The 12,411-nt window shown below is 41.6% G+C and overlaps 1 protein-coding gene across 4 annotated transcripts in view; it reads left to right on the forward strand.

Annotated features, from left to right (window-relative positions):
* The first annotated feature begins 5,422 nt into the window (after nucleotides 1-5,422).
* Nucleotides 5,423-12,411, forward strand: part of ATP6V1C1 (ATPase H+ transporting V1 subunit C1) — a 42,077-nt gene continuing 35,088 nt past the window's right edge. For 2 of the 4 annotated variants that reach the window (XM_060287030.1, XM_030863062.2), the window contains exons 1-2: nucleotides 5,423-5,599; nucleotides 6,466-6,641. The gene's annotated coding sequence lies outside the window, so the exon portion shown is untranslated. The remainder of the gene's footprint in view (nucleotides 5,600-6,465; nucleotides 6,642-12,411) is intronic. The other 2 variants (XM_030863061.2, XM_030863060.2) reach the window with 2 other exon arrangements.

A 12,411-nucleotide genomic window follows, 5' to 3' on the forward strand; every position in this document is an offset into this window, starting at 1 on the left:
ACCTCAAACCGTGCTCACAGCCATCTGGCAGGGGATGGCGGACCCAGCAGTGAGTTAAATCACGGTGTTTGCAACAGTTTAGGAGAATCACGCTAAGATGTTTTCCTTCCTGAGGAAGGCTCCAGGGACAACGGCAAAGGGCAAAGGTCCTTAAGGTCCTTGCTCCCCGACACTGGATGACATGTTGAGGTCTAAGGTGTTACTTGCCCAAGTGGTGGGTTGTTGTTCTCCTTCCATCATCCCAAATTCAGTGCGTCCTTTTCCAGTAGCTCCTTTCCCCAATCATTTCCTCCTCTCACCTAGACCTTTCATCTCTAAGGGTCATGCACGAGAGACAAGGCATTTTATAAACTTACAGTGACTTATGATGTCCCCACTTTGGCCCATGGGCCACTGAAGGGAGACTTGGTGACCAGTGTGCTCAACCAAGTGGTCATTATACTTATGATCTCTGTAACTGTTGTTTGACAGGCTGTGGGACCTTCTGCCTACCCTGGACAAGTATTAGTACTAGTCATTATAAGGGGCAGACCCGAGGCTGACTGCCAGAATGGTGGGAAGAGAGTTAGTAGCATAGTAACCATGGCCCTGTTTGGAGTCTTTGAGACTATGTGGACTGCAACCATCTCTCCAGTTTTCCTCATTAACAGCCAATAAAGCAGAGGACCATTTATTGCTCGGCAGACCATACTATCTAGCCTAAAACTGATTCCCAGGAACCATACAATTTGGCTTACTATCAATTTCCATGGACTTCTTGCAAATTCCATTAATTGACTTATGAGGTGCTCATGCTTCCTCTTCCAGAAAACTATATCTCTGATATATTCCATCCTTGTCCCAGCACTATCAGGAACTGGAAGGGTTTGAGATTTTACCCGACAAGTTAGCCTGGCCTGAAAATGTGTTCATTATTTCTGTTGATAATTTTTTTTTTTGGTTTGTTTGGTTTTTTTTGGTTTGTTTTTTTTTTTTGTTTGTTTGTTTTTTGTTTGTTTTTTTGCAGTACGCGGGCCTCTCACTGTTGTGGCCTCTCCTGTTGTGGAGCACAGGCTCTGGACGCGCAAGTTCAGCAGCCATGGCTCACGGGCCCAGCCGCTCCGCGGCATGTGGGATCTTCCCGGACAGGGGCACGAACCCGTGTCCCCTGCATCGGCAGGCAGACTCTCAACCACTGCACCACCAGGGAAGCCCTCTGTTGGTAATTTTTTAAACATACTCTCCCCTCAGTAAATCAGTTGCCCTATGTATTATTAACTATTTTTAAAGATGTAAATTGAGGAACTAGGTATAACAATAAATAGAATAATGGTAAAATGTTTTATAATTATTAAATACATCCGTTTGGGGGGCATTTTTTAAAATAAATTTATTTATTTAATTAATTTATTTTTTTGGCTGCACTGGGTCTTTGTTGCTGCACATGGGCTTTCTCTAGTTGCAGTTAGCGGGGGCTACTCTTTGTTGTGGTGTGCGGGCTTCTCATTGCAGTGGCTTCTCTTGTTGCGGAGCGTGGGCTCTAGGAGCACGGGCTTCAGTAGTTGTGGCACATGGGCTCAGTAGCTGTGGCTTGAGGGCTCTAGAGTGCAGGCTCAGTAGTTGTGACGCGTGGGCTTAGTTGCTCCGCGGCATGTGGGATCTTTCTGGACCAGGGCTCGAACCTATGTCCCCTGCATTGGCAGGCGGATCCTTAACCACTGCATGGGGGCATGTTTTTTGCCTTTTTTCAACCTTAACTGATCGGTTCATTATAACTACTGAATAATAACTTCCTGTGCTATTACTTGTAAATAAGATGAAAATTAAATAGATTTAGTCCATAGGCAACTACTTCTCAGTACAGAACAGTAGTTCTTCAAAATCTTTCCCACTGTGTCATTTAGAGCTGGGTTGAGAAAATTAGAAGGTAGTAGTAAAGGGAGCAAAATCTTGAAATGAAGGTGACAGGGCAGAACTACTTTAAAAAATATTTTATCTTCCTACTTCTATAACCATTTCCTGCTCCCAAGAAGTTTTCATAACATTTCCAAGGAGATAATGACAAAGATGATAATTTCTATTAATTCAGGAACCAAGAATACAGGGAACAGAAGAAAGGAACTGATAGGTTTAATTACTCAGATAACCTCTTCCCCTCCCCTCTGACATAAAATGTTTGAAAATCTGGCCTTTCCTTTAGTTGTGAAATCTATTTCGTTATCACCTGTTGCACGCTTACTATGTACAATGCACATTCAAGACTCTCTGAGCAAAAGGTGGTCTTGGTAAAGTTGATAAAATGTAAGTGAAATTAGCTAAATGCCATAAAAGTGCCATGAGAATTCAGAGTATAAAAAGAGTGTGGTTAAAAAACAGTGCAGGCCTTCCCTGGTGGCGCAGTGGTTGAGAGTCCGCCTGGCGATGCAGGGGACACGGGTTTGTGCCCCTGTCCGGGAAGATCCCACATGCCACGGAGCAGCTAGGCCCGTGAGCCATGGCCGTTGAGCCTGCGCGTCTGGAGCCTGTGCTCCGCAACGGGAGAGGCCACAACAGTGAGAGGCCCACATACCGCAAAAAAAAAAAAAAAAGTTGTACCAGTTTACATTTCCACTAGCAGTGTAAGAGACTGTCTTATCACACCATCACCAGCACTGGCTATTATGTACATATTTCTATCTTTGCTAATACAGGTTCTTATTCATATTTATTTTTATATATTATTTACTTACTTTGATAAATATTTATATTTGCTATCTTATTTATATTTTTGAGCACTAGTAAGAATGTACATTTCCCTATATGTTTCAGCCAGTGGTATTTCTTTTTTTCTCAATTTTTTGTGCTTTTTGTTCATTTGCATGTGGGGGTCTTAGTATTGTTATGATTAATTTGTCTGAGATCTTTATATAATGTCACCTGGATACCATAAATTTCTACCAAATAAAAAATAGTTCATTAAAGCATTTGAGTTCATTAAACGTCTGGGCAGATGGCAATGGATTTACATCATAGCAATTGAAGGGATCTCAAATGGGGTTCTAAACAGTCGTGTTTTTCAAGTTCTTTATCGTGTTGCTTTCTTCTTTCTCTGCTCTCTACACCTTATGACTTCCTCACATTCCAACACCGCCCCCACCCCATTTCTGTTCCTTTCCAATCTCTATTGGAAACTAGCTTACTTATGTCTTTTGTGTCTTTGTCTCCATCTACCCAAGCTCTCAGTTTATCTTCCAGCCCTCTAGTTTATCAAAGTATTTTCCTAAACAAGGACATTTCCTTTTCTAAGAGGAATATCAGTACCAACTTTCAAGATATTTTTAATATTATAGGGGGGTGAAAAATGATTTTGATTCCTATTGTCCTAGTAGTTTCAAATACTTTCCCCACTTTGTTTCATTAAAACATTTATCTTTTTCCCTTGACAAAATTATGAGGAAAAAAATATCTTCTCTACGCATTTTTTCAGTGCTTTAAGCCTTAGAAGGTGCTTCCAGATGGGGAATATTTAGATACTTGGAAATGGAGGAAAAGGTGTGTCATGCCTGTTACACATACTTAGATACCTAGGATGCTCCTATGCATTGTATCAAAAAGCAAGCTTCGCACTCTTTGTAAAATACGTTCCCTTACTGTTAGAATCCATTAGAAAGCAATCATGCCCTGCTTATTCTAAACATATTTGCTAGATTTTTAAATGAGATATGCTAGGTCTAATGATAATTAGAGCTAACATTTATTGAGCACTACATTATACTGCCTCTCAAGTATAACATGGTGTTTAAAACGTTGGAAAGTGTCTGGACATCAGAAGTAGATGTACTCGAGTTCAAAAATTAAGAAATGGACATGAGAATTCTGCTTCAGGGCCATATGCAAACATAAAGAAACCAAAAGGTTTTAAATGCAGACCCTAATATTGCACTGCCCAAAGCAGTTGTCACTAGCCTCCTCTGGGTATTTAAATTTTTATTAATTAAAGTGAAATAAATTTTAAAATTCAGTCCTTCAGTCACACTAGCCACACATCAACTGCTCAAGAGCCATGTAAGTCTAGTGGATACGATATGGACAGCACAGAATACCATTTCCACCACTGAAGAAAGTTGTATTGGACAGTACAGATCTAACAAAACATTGCCTTTAGGCCCATGTTTTGTGATGCCAGATAAAGCCCTTGGAATTCCTGACAAGTTTCCAAAGTTGTGTTACAGAACTGGTTGTTGGAATTGCCTGCACATCACCCAAAACTGGTGAAAAGCATCAGGTTGGGGATAGGTTGGTTGGTTGTTACTTTTTGTCCGATGTATTACTAAGTCTCTAAGAAATTCTGTGGTGAATTTCTGCAGGGACACAACAGCAGAAAAGGCATAAGATAGGTCAAAAAACCTGGGTCCTATAATATATAGTAATAATAGCAACCATTTACTGGGTGTTTCATATGTGCCAGGCACTATGCCAAATGTACACGTCATTTAATCTTCACAACACCCCTATAAGGGATGTATTATTACCGCCATTTTACAGGTGAAGAAGCTGAAGTTTACAGGCCTGAGGTCACATAGCTGGTCAGCAGTGGAGCCAGGATTTAAAACCAGGTATGTCTATTCTCTTGTGCTAAACAGCTCTGTGACCTCTGGCTCTTCACCTTCTCCATTTGTAAATATAAAAGCACTGAATTAGAAAATCACAAAGTTCTTTACCATTTCTAAAGCTATGTTCTAAATTAGAATAATACCACCTACCTTCCCCAGCCAATGAAATATGCAGGGCTCAAAAGAGCGGCTTGCTACCTTTTTTTCCCCCAAAGGACATGATTTCTCCTGTCCATGCCTTTGCCGCGTAAGTTTACTTGGTTTCCCACTATCTAATGTGGTGCCAACTATTTATGATATTTATTACACGCCTCACATACCCCTGAACTAGATAACAGGCTCTCTCCTGCGAGGAGTGATTCACGCCAGCAGATAATCCTAAGAAAATTCGCACAGTGACTATCGCACAGTAAATGCTCCATGAACATTTATGGAATTAACCTGAAGTGGACTGGAAGGAAAAGGTGAATCAGCGGCCGAAGTGAACTATTAAGGATATTACTCAGAAAACCGGACTGTCCGAAGAAAACCCCGAGTGGAGAAGCCTGTGTAGGGGCTGGAGACAAATTCCAAACTGCAGAAACCTGAAGAAGTGGGATAACCGTAGGGATGGTGGCCGTGAAATTCACAAGTGGCGCACGAGACTCGGGCCGGACACAGGGAGAAGCAGGAACCCTACCCAATCGCGGAACAGCGGCCGCCAGCCGCGACTCCCGGTTCTCCTTGGATCCCCCGAGAGCCTCCCAGGCCCGCCCCGCCCCGCCCCGCCCCGCCCCGCCCCGCCCCTCTTTCGAGGGCTCGGCCGCGGCGGCTGCGCAGTGGCGCGCGCGTAGGCGGAGCGGCGAGCGCCGCGGTCAGCTGATCGCTCCGGCTGGCACGTGACTTGCTTCGTGGGCTCTGGGGTCGAGGAAGCTGTGAGGCCGGAGATTAGGTCGGGTAGGGATGGAGCGCTGAGCCGTTAACGTCTGCCAGGCTGTACACCTCTGTACCTGTTACTGCTGCCACTTCCTCGTTTGACACTTCCCTGGGTCAGTGAGCGATGGCTACACCGGATGGGGAGCCCCGGCCAGGCCGAAGCTTGCGCTGCGGTCGCGGCCGGGGAGGGATGGGGGCGGGCGCGGGGGCCGAGGCTGAGGCGTTGGAGCCGGTTGGGCGGCTGTGTCTGGTTTCTCGGCGCGGGTTCGTCGCCGCCTTGGGCCTAGGTTCTGTCTCTAGGGAAGAGGAAGGAGGGAAAAAGAGAAAGGGCCCCAGGGGGTACTCAGTGGCAGAGGAAGAAATAAAAATTCCGGTCTGGGACATTTCTCCTTGGATTGGGGTGAGGATCCCAGTGAATGCTCGTCCGCTTGATTGAGGGGGATGAAAGGTGGCTGAGTGGCCCAGATGAAGATCCGGGGTGGTGTGTGTGAGGTCACAGCGACCGCGAGAGCCTCCACTGGGTGTACGCGCTTGCTATGGGGGTGGCAGTTTAAAGGGTCTAGGAGCCCTTCAGAGAGGACGCAGGGTCCTTGTGGGCAGCGGAAAGAACGAGAATCCAGAGAACTCAAACCATTTTTTATTAGAATGGAGGAAGGGTAGGCAAGAAACCCCTGAAAAGGAGCTTGAGGGGAGAATCACACGGGCAAATTGAATCACCTGAGAAACAGAGGAGTAAGGGGAAGGAAAGTTTGGTTAGATTCTGTTTGCACTCTTCACTGAGGGTAGTTATAGCTACCCCCAAAGCAGTCCTGAAGTACACAGGGGAGACTGGATCCTTTGGGGGTTGAGGGGAGACTCCTTTGCAAAGATCTGTTTTGGCCTTCCAAACTTATCCTTTGGTACTGTCATCTACTCCGGAACATCTTCTATTGAACAGTAGTCACAGGAATTACCTTTCATGTTTATTTTGTTCTCACAGGTCTTTGAGAGAAAGTAGAAGAAAATGCCATTCATTGTATAGTTAGGGACCTATCTAGACCCTTGGACCTAGAAATGGACATCAAGTGATGTGTTTAAGTCTAGCATAACTTCCATCGTCTTCTGATTGCCGATTACCTGCACAGTACTTAACCACAATCACATCTAGAGAGAAGGGTGAGTTTTTTGTAGTGCACTGTAATCTCTGATTCAGCACTTTTGGTGAACCTTTTTGAGTAGGACAGCTTCAAAGGGATTTGGCAGTGGTGGTCAGTGCTTTAAAAACTGCTTTTCTGTTGGCTTGGGTGAAGCGGTTCAGTTTACAGTTCAGCTGGAGGAGATAATGAGCAACAAGGTGGGCAAAAGGTACTCAGCTTGTCAATCACGGTTCTTTGGCAACAAGCAAGTCTCAAATTGTGCTGAAGACGGAGCCTCGGGTTTGTGTCTCAGACTCTTTTGGTGTATCTTGCAGGGACTAGATAAAATCTAAAGAAACAGTACTCGGGATCTGACTAAAGTAAATGCTGAGAGCTAGGTGGTTAGTGTAATACTGCTTTTAGAACTGGGCAGGAAATGATCATTTTTATTTTTTGGCATATTAGTCTTAAGAGCCTTATTTACATTAGTTTTCTCTACCTAAAAAGAAACGTTTGGGCTTCAAAATTTTGATTCTGTAATTATTTCCACAGCTTGCGACATAGTTGCATTGGCTAAAGAGCAAAGCTGGTATGCCAAAATAAACCTTTGCCAAAGGATCTTCTTGTGCTCCAATCCCCAAGTGGTCAGTCTTCCTTTTGCACTTGAGCCTGCTTAGGCGTTGCTGCAGTTCTGACCAAATACCTCCTAGTTAAATTTTATTCTTGTACATATTCTGATCTATGTGCTGGAGTAAACCTTTTTCACCCTTTGGATGTGGAATTTTATACCATTTTAGTTATAAACTAATTCATGTTTGGTTCACATTTCACTGATGTTTTGAAGACATAGTAGAAACCATTAGCACGGTGGCCTTGGCAAGATAGCTCAGGCAGTGAAGCAGGGCAGTCTAAAATTTCCCTTTGACAAGAGTGAACCTTGGAACTAGAAAATTCAAACTGTATTCTTGATAATGAAGCAAAATCCTGTTCCAGATGTGTAGCAAATCTATACATTTATAGAGTTCCAGGAGGAGCCCTGTGGGCAGTGGAGGAGATGTGCTTTGGTTACATCATAGGATAGAAGATGGAGCCTTGGCTCTGTACTTGAAAATAAAATGCAGGTAAATGCAAAAATGGTGTTTTATAGAAAGAGATTGATGTATCTTTTAAGATATTTTAAGCGAACTATCCATGAATAGGAAGTTATTTATAAATTAAGCTGGTTAACATGTGGATTGACTTTACCATGAAAGGTTTTCTTTGTGAACCAGCCTATAGTTCAGTGTTCCTCAGTGGGTGCTTTTGGCATTTTGGACAGGACTGTCCCTTGTTTGGTCCCCATCCGCTAAATGGTGGTAGTGGCCCCCACGTTGGGACAACCTAAAATGCTCCCAGACATTTCCAAGCTCCTCCTGGTGGAGAGAGGTACCATTTGGTTGTGAAACACCCCATGTGGTGCCATCCTTTATTTATGGGACACATATCCGAGTGCTTGTTAGTGACAGGCCCTCTACTAGATGTTGGGGATATAGAGGTTAAGAGCAGTGTTTTAATAAACTAGCAAGTGAAATGTATGTAGTCACTAGCTTTGTGGCCTTAGGCAAGAAATTTCATTAACTGTTCTCTCATCTGCAAGTGGGGTTGGTGATTCCATCTTCTTTGAAGGAATCAACTACAAAATTGCTTAGCATATTGAAGTGCTAATCACATAGCACATATTCAATAAGTGGTTGTCATTACCAGGAAACAGGATCTCAAGCTTACTTGAGTGATGAATTGGGGGCGACAAGCTTGTTTTAGATCCTTGGCTTGTTGAATTTCAGGCTAGAATACATTGTCTTAGAGATATCAGCACCTTCTAGTGGAAAACATGGTGCTGTGGTCCAGTCACTGTTATAAAATAACAGCCTGAAAGAGAAGGGAAGTAACGTTTTGGGAGCCATGAGTGTAGAATCAGGGAGTTGCCTGGCATGGAAGTATTGTTTGCTCCCTGGGTCAGTGTTGAGTTGCCTGTGGCAGAGAGAAAGTCTCTGGGCCCTCAGAAGGTTCCGATGGTTCCTTTAGTAATGGGGGTACAGTGCCCTCCTTGCCTGTCGATTCAGCTTGCTTTAGCAGAAATTGCAAGAGGTTTTTAACATTGTGTTATGAGTTGTTACCTTTCTAGCTGGTTTCAGGTTTTATGATCAGCATCTATGCCTAAGTAAGGCTTGGTTCTTACACATTTATTTCTAGCCAACTGTAAAATAAAAAGATGGCAGTTGGTTATAAAATACATCAAAGATTAAATTGTCTTTCATATTTCAGTATATTTATGGTGTGAAATTCAGGTAATTCTTAAAAGGATTATAGAGCATTTATAGGTACTGTTTCAGTTGAAAACAAAACAACACAAAAGTTAAGATTTTTTAAAGAAGGTGTGTGTCCTGATAATTTAAAAATTTCCTTCTGTATGAATGACAAAGTCTCTTGGAAGGTAAAATCCCCCATTGTTGTTGGGAACTTTTAAAACAAGTTTTATTGTGAGCAAGTCCCTCCCACAATCCCAGTTAAGGTGCTTCTGTTTTGAAGGCTAGAATTTTAACATTCAGAGAGGAAACAGTTATTCTTACTCTTTATTTGTATGGTGTTAAAAATTTCTAGGGGAAGGATGTAGCAACTTTTTAAGATGAATGGATTGTGGTAAATGTTTTGCACTGATCAATTCTGTTAAAAGTTGATGTGTCACAATTGGAAGGCTATGTGATATTTCACTGATATCTGAGGTATGCCTTCTTGTGCCTGTTGAAATAAGTCACTTTAGTAAACGACTTGGTATTTTCAAGGACTGAAAAAGGAAGTTGTTTTGCATTTAGACCACGTTCAGCCTTTATTGAGACATTTAATTTACTGTGAAAGGTGGTTGCATTTCAGAGACTAAAATATTGGTTCCTTGAAAGCATTAAAAGGACTTAAGTATTGGAGCACGTATAGGGGTGCTGTACTGTTTTCTGTGGTTGCCCCTATCCTGGGTCAGGCTGATACCTTCATTTACAAAAGAAATGCTAGTAGCTGTTTGGGTTTATTATCCCCACCTTTTGTGTTGTTGTGATAGTTACTACTTTACTCTTTTTATTTTAAATTCAAATCCTTGCCGTAGGAAAATAATCCACCGCCTTTAAATTCTCATAAGTGGATGATACAGTAATGAAATAAACAGTCTCAGAGATTTGGACCCAGGATTTCCTTTCTTCTCTCTTTTCCTTCCTTCCATTTTGAAAAAGAGTTGTTACTGCTTTAAAAACAAAAAAATACTTATTGCAGTCAGACAAGATAGAAGTGTTTTAAAAATTTGACTAGTGTTTCTCTTGTGCCTCCAGTGTATTCTGCCTTGATATTTTTTTTATCTTGTCATCTGCATTGTTTTCCTCCTACCTTTCCCTGCACACACAGACCTACCTACTTGTAGAGACCTACACACACATACACACCCCCCCACACAAGTATAAGCTCCTTCAAGACAGGGAGTACATTTTGTTTTGCTTCCTACCACAGTTCTGGGAGCTTACCACAGTTCTGGGAATTTAAGCACCTAAAACATTTGATGAATGATATGACCCTAACTTGAAAGCAGTTATAGTCAAACAGATATTTGGGCTGAAAAAAACGTAAAATAGATGTCTGCTTTAATGCAGTCTATTACATGGATTTCAGTGGACATGCGGGTTGAGGGAGAAATAGTTTGGGATTATATGAATGGATTTGGTGCATGGTTGGACTTGGTTGCGGAAATCTTTTTGTTAAGAGAATTTTGAGTTGGTTGAAATAGGAAAGAGGTTGCTTTCTGCAAAATGGACTGTTGAGCAGAGGCAAGTACGAAAGAGACTACAGGCAGGCCTGAGGTAAAGATGGATGAAGGGAGGTCAGAACATTGTGAAGATGAGGCAGAAAAACTCAGACAGAGGATATTAGTAGTGATGACTGTGAAGAATGGGAGATTAGAATTTTATTTCTGAGCAGAAGCAGGACTAGGGGCATAAGTTTTTGTAAGTAACTCAGCCTCCTATCACCTAGAGCAATGTTTTTTTGTTGTTTTTTTTTTTGCGGTACGTGGGCCTCTCACTGTTGTGGCCTCTCCCGTTGCGGAGCACAGGCTCCGGACGCGCAGGCTCAGCGGCCAAGGCTCACGGGCCCAGCCGCTGCGCGGCACGTGGGATCTTCCCGGACTGGGGCATGAACCTGTGTCCCCTGCATCGGCAGGCGGACTGCCAACCACTGTGCCACCAGGGAAGCCCTAGAGCAATGTTTTTAGTGCTGGAAAAGTTTTTCAAGAAGTTTTGGGAATGAATCCGGATTCTAACACTGTGGTCACAAAACCACCTATTTGTACGAAGGGCATTAAAATCCTCTATGTTCTGTCCTTCATAAATGAAATAAAATTGTGTATTTCTTGAGCAAAGCAGTAGTTTACCCAGATTTCGTATTGTTCTGTACTTGATTTCATATATCATATTGCTTTTCACTTTTTAAGTTTGTAAGCTGCCATAGAAAGCATGCAGAATGTGGGTTCATGTATTTAAGGTTTCTGAACTCCATAGAACAAAAATCATTCCTGTATTATAGAACTAACAGTACTGCGTGATTCTTGATAATGATGGTATGACATTTAGCCATCTTATTAAGGAATATTTGCCATTTCTTGTAACATTTACTATGTAACTCACTATATAATCATGGAAATTCCTGTTTTACTATAGTGGTTCTGAAACCTGTCCGATCATCTGATTTACTTGAGGGACTTAACAAGAAAATAGAAAAAAAAAAAAGAATCCTGGGTCTTAGCCAGTATAGATTCATGGAATACAGGAGCAAAAAAGGATCCTGGATATGGTAATCCAGTCCTCTCATTTTACAAATGAAATTTACGCAGACAGTGATATGCAGAATTGGGATTAGATTCCAAGTCTTCATATTCTCCGTTCAGTGCTGTGGCCGTTACACTATGCTTCCTGAAGTTGGCATTTAGGTTCTTTCTGACTGAAATTCCCAGTGAGATAAAAAGGCTGTTTACCAACCTTGATCTCATACTTCAGACACAGCTACTACTAACCAGCTTTGCCTTTATCTTTTGTATTTATATCCAGGGTTCTTTGTTGCCATGCCATTTAACGGTCTCTAAACTTTTCAGTGTTTTCAAGTGTGAGGATATTGCCCCACTTTTTTTTTTTTTTTTTTAGTGAAGTGTGTGGGGTTTTTCTGGCATTTACATGTAGTAATTCATTAATAAAAAATTAGGAAACAGGAATATGCAGAAAGAATGAAAATGAACATTCATAATCCACTCCCAAGAGATAATCTTTAATGGGTTTTTTTTAAACAATTTAATGTTTATACCTATATATAGTCGTCTTTCTTAAAGCTGTGTCAACGTTTTTATGGCTTTTGATTAACATTGACAAACTGCCTTCTAGAAATTCTCCCTTTTTAAAAAAGTTACAGAACTTTTTTGGGTTATCCTGTGATATATAATTATTTTAGATTGAGGAAATATTAATGATGGCAAGTTATTATGTCTTTATTAATGCTTTTTAATGAATTTATATTTTATCAATCATTAGAGCATGCTATACATTTGCAAAATTAATGACACATATGTGTGGGACATTTATTCAAGCTACATCTGTCCTTTTTTTTTTAAACGGAAATGAACATTTCTCCACTTTGCTGCCAAAGCAGTGCTCCATTCTTCCCACACATAGTATTATTACAGTCTTTCAGCCTAGACTTGTTATATTTCTCACGTTTGTTGTTGTTAATCCTGTTTTCTATTAAAT

The sequence above is a fragment of the Globicephala melas genome, chromosome 17 (assembly GCF_963455315.2).
Source record: "Globicephala melas chromosome 17, mGloMel1.2, whole genome shotgun sequence".
NCBI lineage: Eukaryota > Metazoa > Chordata > Mammalia > Artiodactyla > Delphinidae > Globicephala > Globicephala melas.